The sequence below is a fragment of the Hemicordylus capensis genome, chromosome 3 (assembly GCF_027244095.1).
Source record: "Hemicordylus capensis ecotype Gifberg chromosome 3, rHemCap1.1.pri, whole genome shotgun sequence".
In the NCBI taxonomy this organism is placed as follows: Eukaryota; Metazoa; Chordata; class Lepidosauria; order Squamata; family Cordylidae; genus Hemicordylus; species Hemicordylus capensis.
Window position 1 is genome coordinate 100,765,525 of NC_069659.1, and position 11,380 is coordinate 100,776,904.

The 11,380-nt window shown below is 45.7% G+C and overlaps 1 long non-coding RNA gene across 1 annotated transcript; it reads right to left on the minus strand.

Annotated features, from left to right (window-relative positions):
* Positions 1–233: 233 nt before the first annotated feature.
* LOC128349331 (uncharacterized) lies at positions 234–10,646 on the minus strand. The gene is made up of 3 exons (XR_008318744.1): positions 10,559–10,646; positions 2,339–2,588; positions 234–407 (listed from the first exon to the last, which is right to left on the minus strand). It is a non-coding gene; the product is annotated as an uncharacterized LOC128349331 (long non-coding RNA).
* Positions 10,647–11,380: the final 734 nt, after the last annotated feature.

The window sequence follows — 11,380 nt, forward strand, 5'->3', positions numbered from 1 at the left end:
GGGGGTGGAGGGGCACTAATAACATTTGGGGCACTGAGCCACACGTTTGTGGCCCGTGCCTGATGGACCCCAACCCCCCGCCAAAATGCTCCTGCCCTATTCACACATTATGTTCAACACTTGTGCCTTCTGTGTACAATGCGCACATGTACAAATCTGTACGCAGGTACAGTTATTTCCGAATTATGTTGAACACAGGTACAGGAGTATGCTTCCTATTTGTACCATGAATTAAAGGGACAAATTGCTGGTGCATTTATTTACAAAAGAAAACACAGGTGTGTACAAATATCCGGAATTCAGGGTGGCATGTCTGAATAGTGCTAACGTGTTGCTCCTAAGTTTTATTGGCTTCTTTCCTCTGTGGCTGTGGAGGCAATCCATACTCTATCCTGGTGCAGTGCAGTCTTTGATGAGACAGTGAAGTAGGAGTTCCACATGCAAAGGATCATTACAGACAAAGAAATATTGAGCATATCTTTCATTTGAAGAATAACAAAAGCTTTCTCAAGCATAAAAGCACAGAAATGTAATTTATGGCAAGTAGTAGCCTCATGGTTTCAATTATGGGTGTCATCAAATTGCTGGGGGTGGGGGGAGATCACATTCAGGCTCATATGCTATGAACACAGGTTCAAAATGTGTTACAAAGGTTTCACTGGTCATTGCAAATGTTGTGCAAAGCCAAGTTACCAGAGTATGATCCTCTTCCACATATATAACTAGGCACAATGACTATTTCTGAGAGGTGGAATCCCAAAACCTGTCCAGCAAGACTGAAAGCCAAGGGGCATGACAGTCTGCAGGTTTACTGTGCTAAATGGCACACTATATGGTAGCAATTACAAATATCTAAGGTGCACACTGATGCTTTGAGGGCCAGTATTTTATTGTACAGTATAATCTTAACGTCAGCAAATGCAGAGCATAATTATCTGCTTTTGCTGCATAGATTAACCCTCAAGAATGACTAAGATTGGATTGTGATTAGGGATGTGCCCGAACTGTGGTTCAAAGTGTGGTTCAGACACTTTTAGGGGAATCAAAAAGGGGGACTTTAAGAAAAAGGAGCCACTTCCAGCTTCCTGCTGGTCCCCCAAAGCCCCACGTGCCATCAGCATGCAAATGGTGCCCACACATGCACAGACACCATGTGCATGCTGGCAGTGCGCAGGGCATTTGGGCACCAGTGCTGCCCCAGCAAGAAGCTGGAAGGGGCGGCGGAGAGCAGGTGAGTACCTGCTCTCCTTTTTCTTAAAGTCACCCTTCTTGTTTTCCCTAAAAGTGCCTGAACTGCACTTTGAACCACAGTTTGGGCACATCCCTAATTGAAATTATGGAGTGGAATATGAGTAATTTAATGAGTGATGTATTTTTAGTACAATTTTAGAAGAGGTATAAATGCCTAAAGTCAATGGTGATTTGTTTTTATTAACCCTCCCAACCACTGGGTGCCACTATTGGTTTGTGAGGTTAATCGAACAGCAGAAATCTTGGAACTTGACTGTCAAAAATGGGTAAAGAAATTACTCACTTCTGCAACCCAATCCTATGCATGTTTACTCCGCAGAAAATCCAGTTGCATTCAGTGTGACATGCCATAGCAAGTGTGTTCATAAGGTGGCAACCTTGTCATCAGTTTGTGAAATGTACAACCATAGATTGATCTGAAAAGTATGCCACTTCTTTTGATGCATTTCCCTTTATGCACCCAAATGAGTATTTGTCTTTTTCCTCTGTGTCTTTTCTCAGTATTATTCCGATGTAGTGTTATTGTACTGATGTGGTCAGTCCCCATGCACATGAGCATGCATGCATACACACACTTGGAAAAAATTTACAAAGAAATTAGTGATCCCTATAACACTTCGGGATCATAAGCCATGACTTGGCAAAAACGTTGGTCACAGAGTCAATGTTGTTCCATTGGATGCCACACTTACCAGTGACATATCAGCTAGGTTTTTACCCTTGGTTTATCTTGCTTTGACAACAATCCCAGGACCCCTCAAGTATCACCAGATGAGATCTGGTCTTGTGGTAGCAAGCATGACGTGTCCCCTTAACTAAGCAGGGTCCACCTTGGTTGCATATGAATGGGAGACTTGATGTGTGAGCACTGTCAAATATTCTCCTTATGGGATGGAGTCACTCTTGGAAGAGCAGAAGGTTTCAAGTTTCCTCCTTGGCATCTCCAAAATAGGGCTGAGAGAGATTCCTGCCTGCAACCTCAGAGAAACCACTGCCAATATAGGCAGACAATACTGAGCTAAATGGACCTATGGTCTGACTCAGTATATGGCAGCTTCCTATGTTCCTCTGAACCTCAATTCCTTACCTATTGTCTTCAGTGAAAAATTGTGCCCCAAACTTCCAGCTGTCAAAAAAAAATATTCTTCTTCACCAGAAGTGACCAAAGGATATGTAAGGAATCATTTTTAAAGGAATCTAGTATTTAGGAGTTGCACATTTCAGTCCTTTTAATCCTTCCCTATGGATCTTTCTCCCTCTGCTCTCCTTTTCTAGTCCTGGGGCTTCATCCCTTGTCCCAATCGAGCTCTTCTCCAATGTTTCCAGCTTTCATCCCACTGGGGAAGAAGAGGCAATGGACACATATCAAAATGGAATCTTCCCCCTCTTGATAAAATACAGGAGAAACACTCTCCAATCTTGTTTATTTTTGTAAAGGATTACTGAGGTATAATATACAGTGGTGACAGCAGAAAAAAACTGTACAGGCACAAAAGGGTGACATAGATTCTGACGGGACAAGTGCTGTCCCACATGTTACAAGGTTCCAGATAGAAACATCTCTGTATTTTACACTAGTGCTCCAATATGAGACATATTTACGCAGAAATAAGTTGCACTGATTTCTTTATGATTCACATTCAAGTAAGTATGTTTAAGATTGCAGCCTTAATTAAACTTCTAATCTATTTATTTTTTTAATTCAGATTTAGTCACTAGGGGCTGCTAAACAGTTCTTTTCTTCATAGAGGATAATAATGAAAACTTCCCTGATCTACCTTGTAGAAATACATCCTGTGCAAGAGGAAAGATTTGCCTTTAACAGCTGCATGATTGAAATTCAACTGGAGGCCCTTTTCCTAGCAAGAAGAGGAGGACAATTTCACCTGTTTGAGTGTCATGGCTGTTTTGCAGCTGTTAAAGGTGCAAGAAGATGCAGAAGGAAAGTCTTAGTAACCATATATGGTAAATTGTATCAGAGGTGCCTTGAGAAATGTTCCAATAAAGCAATCCAGATGGCTCAAGGACACAAGACAATTGACTTGCAAGTTATCTAAAAGACCAGAGAAGGCAGTGTTGAGATAAGAAAAATGCAGGGGGCGGGGCACTGAAAGAATGGGGAGAAATTCACCTATATGTAAGATCAGGACTGCAGAACTCAAATGCCCTAGTGGGCCGGAATCATCCTCAACTTGACGTTGTGGTTGCTCTTCAGCTGGTTTTCGGCCTTCCCTGCTCGGTGCGGTGACCATTTTGGATGGTTCCGGCTGCTCTCCAACATGGCCACTGCGCTGAGCAGGGAAGGCTGAAAACTGGCCGAAGAGCGGCCGGAGGGGGGGCATATAGAAAGCTGGCGGGGGAAGGGGAACCTCCATGGACCCCCCTGCTGCCCCCAGGAACTCCCCTGAGGGGGATAAGGTAAAAAAAGATTTAAACAAAAAAAGGTCCATGAACACCCCCCGGACCAAGGGGTGCTGGACCGAGGGGGTGCCAGACCGAACTGGCCTGGTTGGGTTCGAGTCCAGTTCGGACTCAAACCAAACTGGGCCAGCCGGTGCCATGCACATCCCTATGAGTATGGCTCCTTGCTTTGCTGATACAATACTTAATACTTTCAGCCTGAATCCTGGTAGTGACTGAAAGAAGCCATCTTGACTGGCTGAGAGTGATGCTGAATGTACCAAATAATATAGTATCACCAGAGGAGGGGATGGAGTCCACTTGCTCTTAAACCATTAAATGCATTGATGTCCCAGTCCTCAGCCCGGAACAACATGGTTGCAAATTGCGCTCTGTCACGGTTCTCTGCCAGCTGGTTTTCTTCCCTCCACCCTCTCAGTGCTGCTTTCCTCAAGACAATTCCTTACCTGGATATAACCTTGGCCAGTTCTGATGCAACTCTTTATGGTTTATAGTTTTATTCTGATGGAAAGTCTGAACAGGATGGCTCAGCATTCCATGTCTCTGTATACTTCGATATACTTTTCAGGAGCTCCTGGCCTGAGTAGTTGCTTTGACCCCCTGCCGTATCCAAACTTATACGTGCTTTGTTCCCATCTTCGGATATCCAAATCCTGGCATTGCACACTCTGTAGGGGTGTGATCATTTGAATGCTAGAGTGTCCATGAAAAGGAGAATACCACTGACATGAACCTTGGGTAGGGTTCTGCACTGAAGCGGTTCCGTGCACTCCTGGGAGGGCAGGGGGATTACTTTAAAGGACAGGGAGGGTGCCTCTTACCTGCCTATCTCTGCCCCGCCGCTTTCCCCTGCCTTCGCTCTCCCAAAATGCATGGGTGCAGGACTGCAGCATTCTTCCTTGCAGCCCCATTCAGTGTCGCCATGCAAATGTGTCCACCAGTTGGGTCCGCCATGCAAATGTGTCTGCACACATGTCCACCATTTGCATGGCAATCCTGAACGGGGCTGCAAGGAAGCATACTGTAGTCCCTCACCCACACTTTTGGGGAGAGTGCCGACAGGGGGAAAGCAGCATGACAGGGATGGGTAGGTAAGAGGCACTCTTCCTGCCCCTTAAAGTAACCCCCTGGCCTCTGAACCAGCTAAAACGCTGGCATTTTGAACTGGTTTGGTTTTCCAGAAAAGGAACACCGAACTGGTTCTGTGCACCTCCTTAACCCTGGGTAGGACTAAGAATGATCCAAGGACAGCCTCCACCTAAGCTTAATGTTCGCTCAGTCATCACTCAGGAGCTCCAATTGCCCCTTTATCTTCCCCACCAGGCTCATAAGGCAGCTTCCTCCTGTGGCAACACCACTCAAGAGCAGCAGTTATTTAAACTGTTCTCTTTTCACTTGGAGGAGTCATTTGGATTTTCTGCCACAGATATCCAAACTTCTTGGGCCAGTTCTGAGAGATGCACAAATGTGCTTTTTAGTGTCATTTGTGTGAAAACAATCTAATTCCCCTGTCTATTTTCTTCCTTCATTGTTTAAGATCTGTCCTAAGAGCTTGCTGGGCTGTGCTTTCCATATTACAGAGAGGGATCGTTTTGCAAGAAATCACCATTTCATTAAGAAAACACACCTTGGGCTGATAATCCATTCTCAGAAGCTGGACAATCGTTTGGTCTCATTAGACCCCATATAAGTTGAAGCCCTTAGCAATGTATTTCTAGATTACAGCGTTGTAGGCAAGAAAAATTGCACCAGAGATCATTTAACACCCCTGGGGAGATGACAGGAAGGAATTAATCTTCCAGTACTAATTCGCCCAATGCTGTTGGATCAAAAATTCCCATCTGTGGGGGGTCTGCTGTGGTGCAGCTTGTAGTGGTATGTATGATGCACACAGTCCTTTTCATTCTTAATTGGGAAAGGAGGAGTGGAGAGTAAGGAAAGAGGAGTCTGGGTATTTTAAGGAATATTAGGAATGCATTGCATTCTGGTTTTATACTGACAGCTCTCACTGACACCAAAGCTAATTCCTAATCAAGGTTAATTCCTTTTAGAGATGGAGGAAGAAAGGGGAAAAAGCGGGGGGCGGGGGGGTTGGGAGCAACAATCGAGGCCAAAGGGCAATTAGTGTCAGAGAACAGACAACTGAGGGGAAAGGAAGCAACCGGAGGTAAAAGGAAAAATAAAGCAACCAAGGGAAAGCTGTGTGTGTGTGTGTGTGTGTGTGTGTGTGAGAGAGAGAGAGAGAGAGAGAGAGAGAGGGAGGGAGGGAGGGAGGGAGTGGGGGGTCCTAGTTAGGGGATAGGTCAAGGCTATGTAGATGAAGCAGAGTCAAAGCAATAGAATTAGACAAACTAGGAAGAATTGGGAAGAAAAGGCTTCATTATTAATAACTGAGAGCTAGTGAGCTATTCTGAGGTGAGACCATGCAAATAGAGGGGAAGCATTGCATTCTGGGAAGCAAAATCTGTGGAGGTGGTTGTCCCTGGGTTGCCTGCAGGCCACTAGCAAGAAAATGGGCAGCTGGAGCAGAATGGGGTGGAGTTTGGTTTTTTTAAAAAACTACTGGGATCCATTTTGGTGGGGTTCTGGTGATTGGAGTTGCTTAAAACTGGGAAAGTCACAGGACTGGAATCCTTCCCAGGGAGATCTGACTGGAATCTACCTATGGCTGGGCAGAGAAAGCCCAAAAGTTTCTAAACTGCCTCCTGGGGCAGCCCTTTGGATTGAGAATTCCCATGAAGGCTCTTCTCTTGTCCTGGGGAAGTATTGGCTGTTTTCCCCAAGAGACAAGGGCCTTTTCCATTATTCTAGTCTAAAAGCTGCTAGGCTGTCTGGTCCTCACGCGCACACATGCATTCATTCATACATTTTCAAATATGCTTGGGATGGGGGTGGGGTGCGGGATTTTAAAAAGTCATAGTTCCCTATCCAGATGAGATGTACTGCCAATTTTGTTCAGTAGAGCAAAACTGGGGTGTGCCACCAGGATCAGAGGGAGCATGGGGCTTGGAAGTCCCTTTTTAATACGGTCTAAGTCACATGCTCAGTACTCACGTGAGTCAAATCCCTCAATATATTTCTTGGGTCAGAGAAAAGAAAGACTGGGATTACAAGTTGCCAGACAGAAAAACAGGCTTATCTTGATGACAAAAACACAAAATACTGGTGATGGGCAGTTATCTTCTAAGAAGGGGTGATTGGTTTAACTATCATGGTTAATGGGCAATCCAGTAGGAAAACAATGAGGGCCAGGTATGGACAAAAGGAGCTTCCAGAAGGTGCTAGAAAACCTATGCAGGAGTTGGAGATTGACAAAAGAGCCAGTCTCCCTGGGACAATAGAATGGATCCAAGAGGAAACTGGCCCAGAATAGATACTTGTATGCAGAAATGTGAGAAATGTTGCAAACTTACTCTGGAAGGATCTGAGCCAATGGATTCTGCATCTGAGGGAAGTCTCAGGCTGTTGGGAATGAACCATGCAGTCAACCTGATTTTAATGGGTCAGAGAGTCTGTATTGGACTCTCCTGGGAGTAAAACACATTTGCCATGCTTCCCCCTCTTTAGGGCTTCTTAGGTTATTCCAAAGTCTACTGTGTTAAAATATTGCTTATTCCTGAACTATTTCCTCATATACACATGCTAACCATGCCAAACAGGGGTGTGCATGGAACTGGCTGGTCCGGTTTGGAGCGGGCCAGTTCTGTCCGGCACCCCCTTAAACCTCCCTGGTTTGGTCTGGTCTGGGGCGGCGGGGTTCATGAGCATTTTTTTATTACTTACCCCCACTGGGGAAGTTGTTGGAGGCAGCGGAGGGTGTCCGCAGAGGTTTCCCCTCCCCCCACCGGCCTCCCTTGATGATGATGATGATTCATTTATTATTTTTTATTATTTATTATTTTTACATTTATATCCCGCTCTTCCTCCAAGGAGCCAAGAGCGGTGTACTACATACTTGAGTTTCTCTTTCACAACAACCCTGTGAAGTAGGTTAGGCTGAGAGCGAAGTGACTGGCCCAGAGTCACCCAGCTAGTTTCATGGCTGAATGGGGATTTGAACTCGGGTCTCCCCAGTCCTAGTTCAGCACTCTAACCACCACACTGGCATATGCTGGCATATGGGTATGATGCCCATACCAGTCATCCGGCCCGCTCTTCGGCCCATTCAGGCCTTCCCCTTCTGGAACAGCGGCCATTTTGGAGGCCGCCGCACCTGTGCAATTGGCCTCTGTGTGGCTCGAAGAGCCGGCCAGCTGGTATGGCATCAAGGGAGGCCAGTGGGGGGAGGGGGAACCTCCACGGACACCCACACACACACTGCCTCCAACAACTCCCCCAGAGGGGGTAAGCTAATTTTTTTTTAAAATGTCTGCAAACCCTCCCGAACAGTTGGGGACTGGGGAGTGTTCGGTCCGGGGTTGGTTCAACTCCAAATGGTTGAACCAAACCGGTTCAAGGTCAAACACTTTCAACGTCGAACCTGTTTGCATATCCCTAATGCCAAACACTGCAGTAGGAGTGTAAACCAAATTAATGGATGGGGGGTATAGCCAGATCTGGGATCCAGATCCCATAACAAACTCCCAAGGTGGATGGGCAGAATCCTTGTGGCCAGACTGTTCAGTGTTTGGACCCTTCACTAGTGTGATGCCTCTTACAGTGTAAAGGGGCGTGGCCCCAACTGCACATACTTGGCAGACTTGGGGCAGAAGGGAATGCTGCTTGTATGTGCAAGGCTCATAGTACCCGGGAGGATAATGTGATGGTGAGGAAGAGGCAAAGGCTCTTCTGCCTTGTCTGAAGCTGATTAGAAGATGGACTTGATGTTTTTTCCTTCTTGTTCATATTGACCTCACTCCTGCTGCAAGGATGGCAGTGTTGATACATGGTAATGGCAAACAGAACCCACAAGTACAGTGATACAGCTGAGATTCTGACCACAGATTGCAATGGGCCAATCTTGGTCTAATGTAGATGTGGTCATTTGGTGGCCTAACAGAACAGAGTCTGCTCCCAAAGCAACTTAATATGTCCGTGCCTACCAAATTTTAATCTAGGAAATGTTTGTTTACAATTCACTGGTCAAGCAAGCAAGCAATGCATCTCTGTGTGCCTGTCATACAAATTGCATTGCAGTGTTATCTCATGTGCATTCTGGAAAGTCATAGGATCATTGCCAGTCTGCCTTTTAAGGGACTCTTTTAGGAAGCACGTGGCCCCTGGGAACACAGAAGCTGATGGACCCTGATCTAATGGATAAACATGCATGGGTATCAATGCCAGCTCTGCCACAGATAGCTGAAGTCCTCTTGGCCATCTAGTTCAACCTCTTGCTTGATGCAGGAAATCCAGAACTAGAGCAGATGGCTTTCCAGCTTTTGCTTGGAAACATTCAGTATAGGAGCCCCCACCCTGGTAATTGGTCTCATTATTGAACTGCAGTTATCATTAAGAAGTTTATCCTAATATTCATCACTGCTTTGATTGAATTACTGGCTATATTTGAGCTACCGGTTGTTTTGTTTCTGTTTGGTTGTCTTCCATGATGAACATGGGGGGGGGGGTCAGACATGGGTCAGAGGATATGGAATGCATAGAGAAGATCCTAGGTTCAATCCCTGGCATTGCAAGGTAAGGAAGGGAAAGCCCCCCCTCCCCCAATGAAACCATGAAGAGCTTTTTGCCTGTCAGAGTAGACAACACTGATCTAGGTAGACCAATGGTCTGACTCAGTATAAGGGAACATCATAGGTTCATGTGTACTGTATGGTCAGCCTTAATTTCAGGGATGAGTTAAGCTCTAGGGTGGAATTTGTACAATTGCACATAAAAATGCACAGAATACTATCCAAATCAAAGAGGGGGAAATGTACGCTGGGTAGAAAATAGATTCTTGTAGCTGTGAGCTTCAGGACAAAGGTAGCAGGGGAATAGGAATGGGAAAGCATAAAGACAACCAAATGTACTCAAATGTGATAACCAGGAACTTGGTGTACACATGTTTTGTATTGTGCTACCCTACAGTGGGGAAATTTGTACTTCCTCAGAGTCAGGGGCGTAGCAAGGTTGGAGTGGGCCCAGAGACAAGATTTTAAAATGCCCCCCCCCCCAAGTCCAGGGCCTCCACACACCCCAGGCCCCCAAGGATTTAAGTCTGATATTCCAAAATAAGTATGCTGCCTGCAAATACATTTCACTGAATACACACACACACACGTCACAATATATAGTGCTATACATTGAGTACTATACATTTGTATTACTTTTAATGCCTAGAACACACTAGAAAGATGAATTATTAAAATGGGCCCCTCGCTGCAGATTAGCAAAGGAGACTTTCAACCACGCAGGGTGAACCTATGTTTGTTTTCTCAGAATTCTGAACAAATTAAGTCAAGTTTGATTGCACGAGGTTTTTCACAGGAGGCTTTTAAAGCCCTTTAAGACACATCTCCTCTGGAATGGAGGTGCTGCATTCACATGTTGGCCAGATTTACCCTGAAGTCCCTGCAAGTTATTGGGGAGCAGTTCACACACAAGAAAAATAAAATAAAAGCACCACACATGCTTCACAGTTCTCACTCAGACCTTCTGGGTTGCAAAACAACTTGAACATAAGTGCATTTATAAATGAATGAATGAATAAATAAAATTAATAAAATACTGTTCCAGAAGTTTTTGCAATTTTCTGCCATGAAACAAGCCACTTATAGGACTTTTTAGATAGTTTTTTTTAAGTCAGCAAATTTTCCAAGCTGTTTCAAAATAAATATTCAGAGACTTCTCGGTCCCTCCCTCCCCCTTATCCAAGCCCTATGGCAAGCAGATCCCTATATATGGGGGTGGGGGCGGGAAAGGTAACCACAAAAAGGAGTTCACACTCTACCTGGCAAATGCTGGTCTGGGTTAAGCAGGGCAGCAAGGGGTCTTCTGCTGCAGAGAACACTCTGGCTGCCCCCTCCTTCCTGGCTTGCTTGGGCCCTACTCGAGTTCAGGCTTCACTGCGGCCTACACGGAGGCCTCCGTGGAAGCCCCGCCCACCCGCCGATCAGCTGAGAGGCGGGAGAAAAGGAGCTCTTTGCAGCTTGCCTGCTGCTTGGATTGCGGGCCAGCAGAACAAGCAGGAGAGACGGCAAAGAGGGCAAGTGGCTGAGAGGCTATGGGGCTGGGCAGGGGGCAATGGGGAGTCACATGAGGTGCCTCTGGGGTGCCCCTCCAGGCAGTGGGGCCCCCAGACAACTGTCTCCCCTTGCCCTATCATTGTTACGCGCCTGCTCAGAGTGGTACAATTTGAACACTTCCAACCAATATTCCCTCTAACAGGGATTCCCAGATGTTGTTGACTTCAACTCCCAGAATCCCCATCTGCAACGGCTTTTGCTTGGAGATTATGGGAGTTGTAGTCACCAACATCTGGAAATCCCTGTTAGAAGGAACACTGATGCCAACGCAGGTTTCTGTCATTTCTGTGAGTTAAATGTACATAATCCAGCACTGCCCCATGTTGAATAAGCAGTACAAATAAGTAACTCACAGGATGACGTTGCTGGCCAAGGGTGTGTGTGCTGAAGGTTGCTCTACCTATTGCAAATACTATACAGGAGCCCCTTCTGCAGGGTAATTGCTCCTTGTAACTATTTATGTAATTTTTTTTCTGCCTTTCTATGACTTGTACTTAAGGCAATGTATACAGTAAAATCTTAAGAGC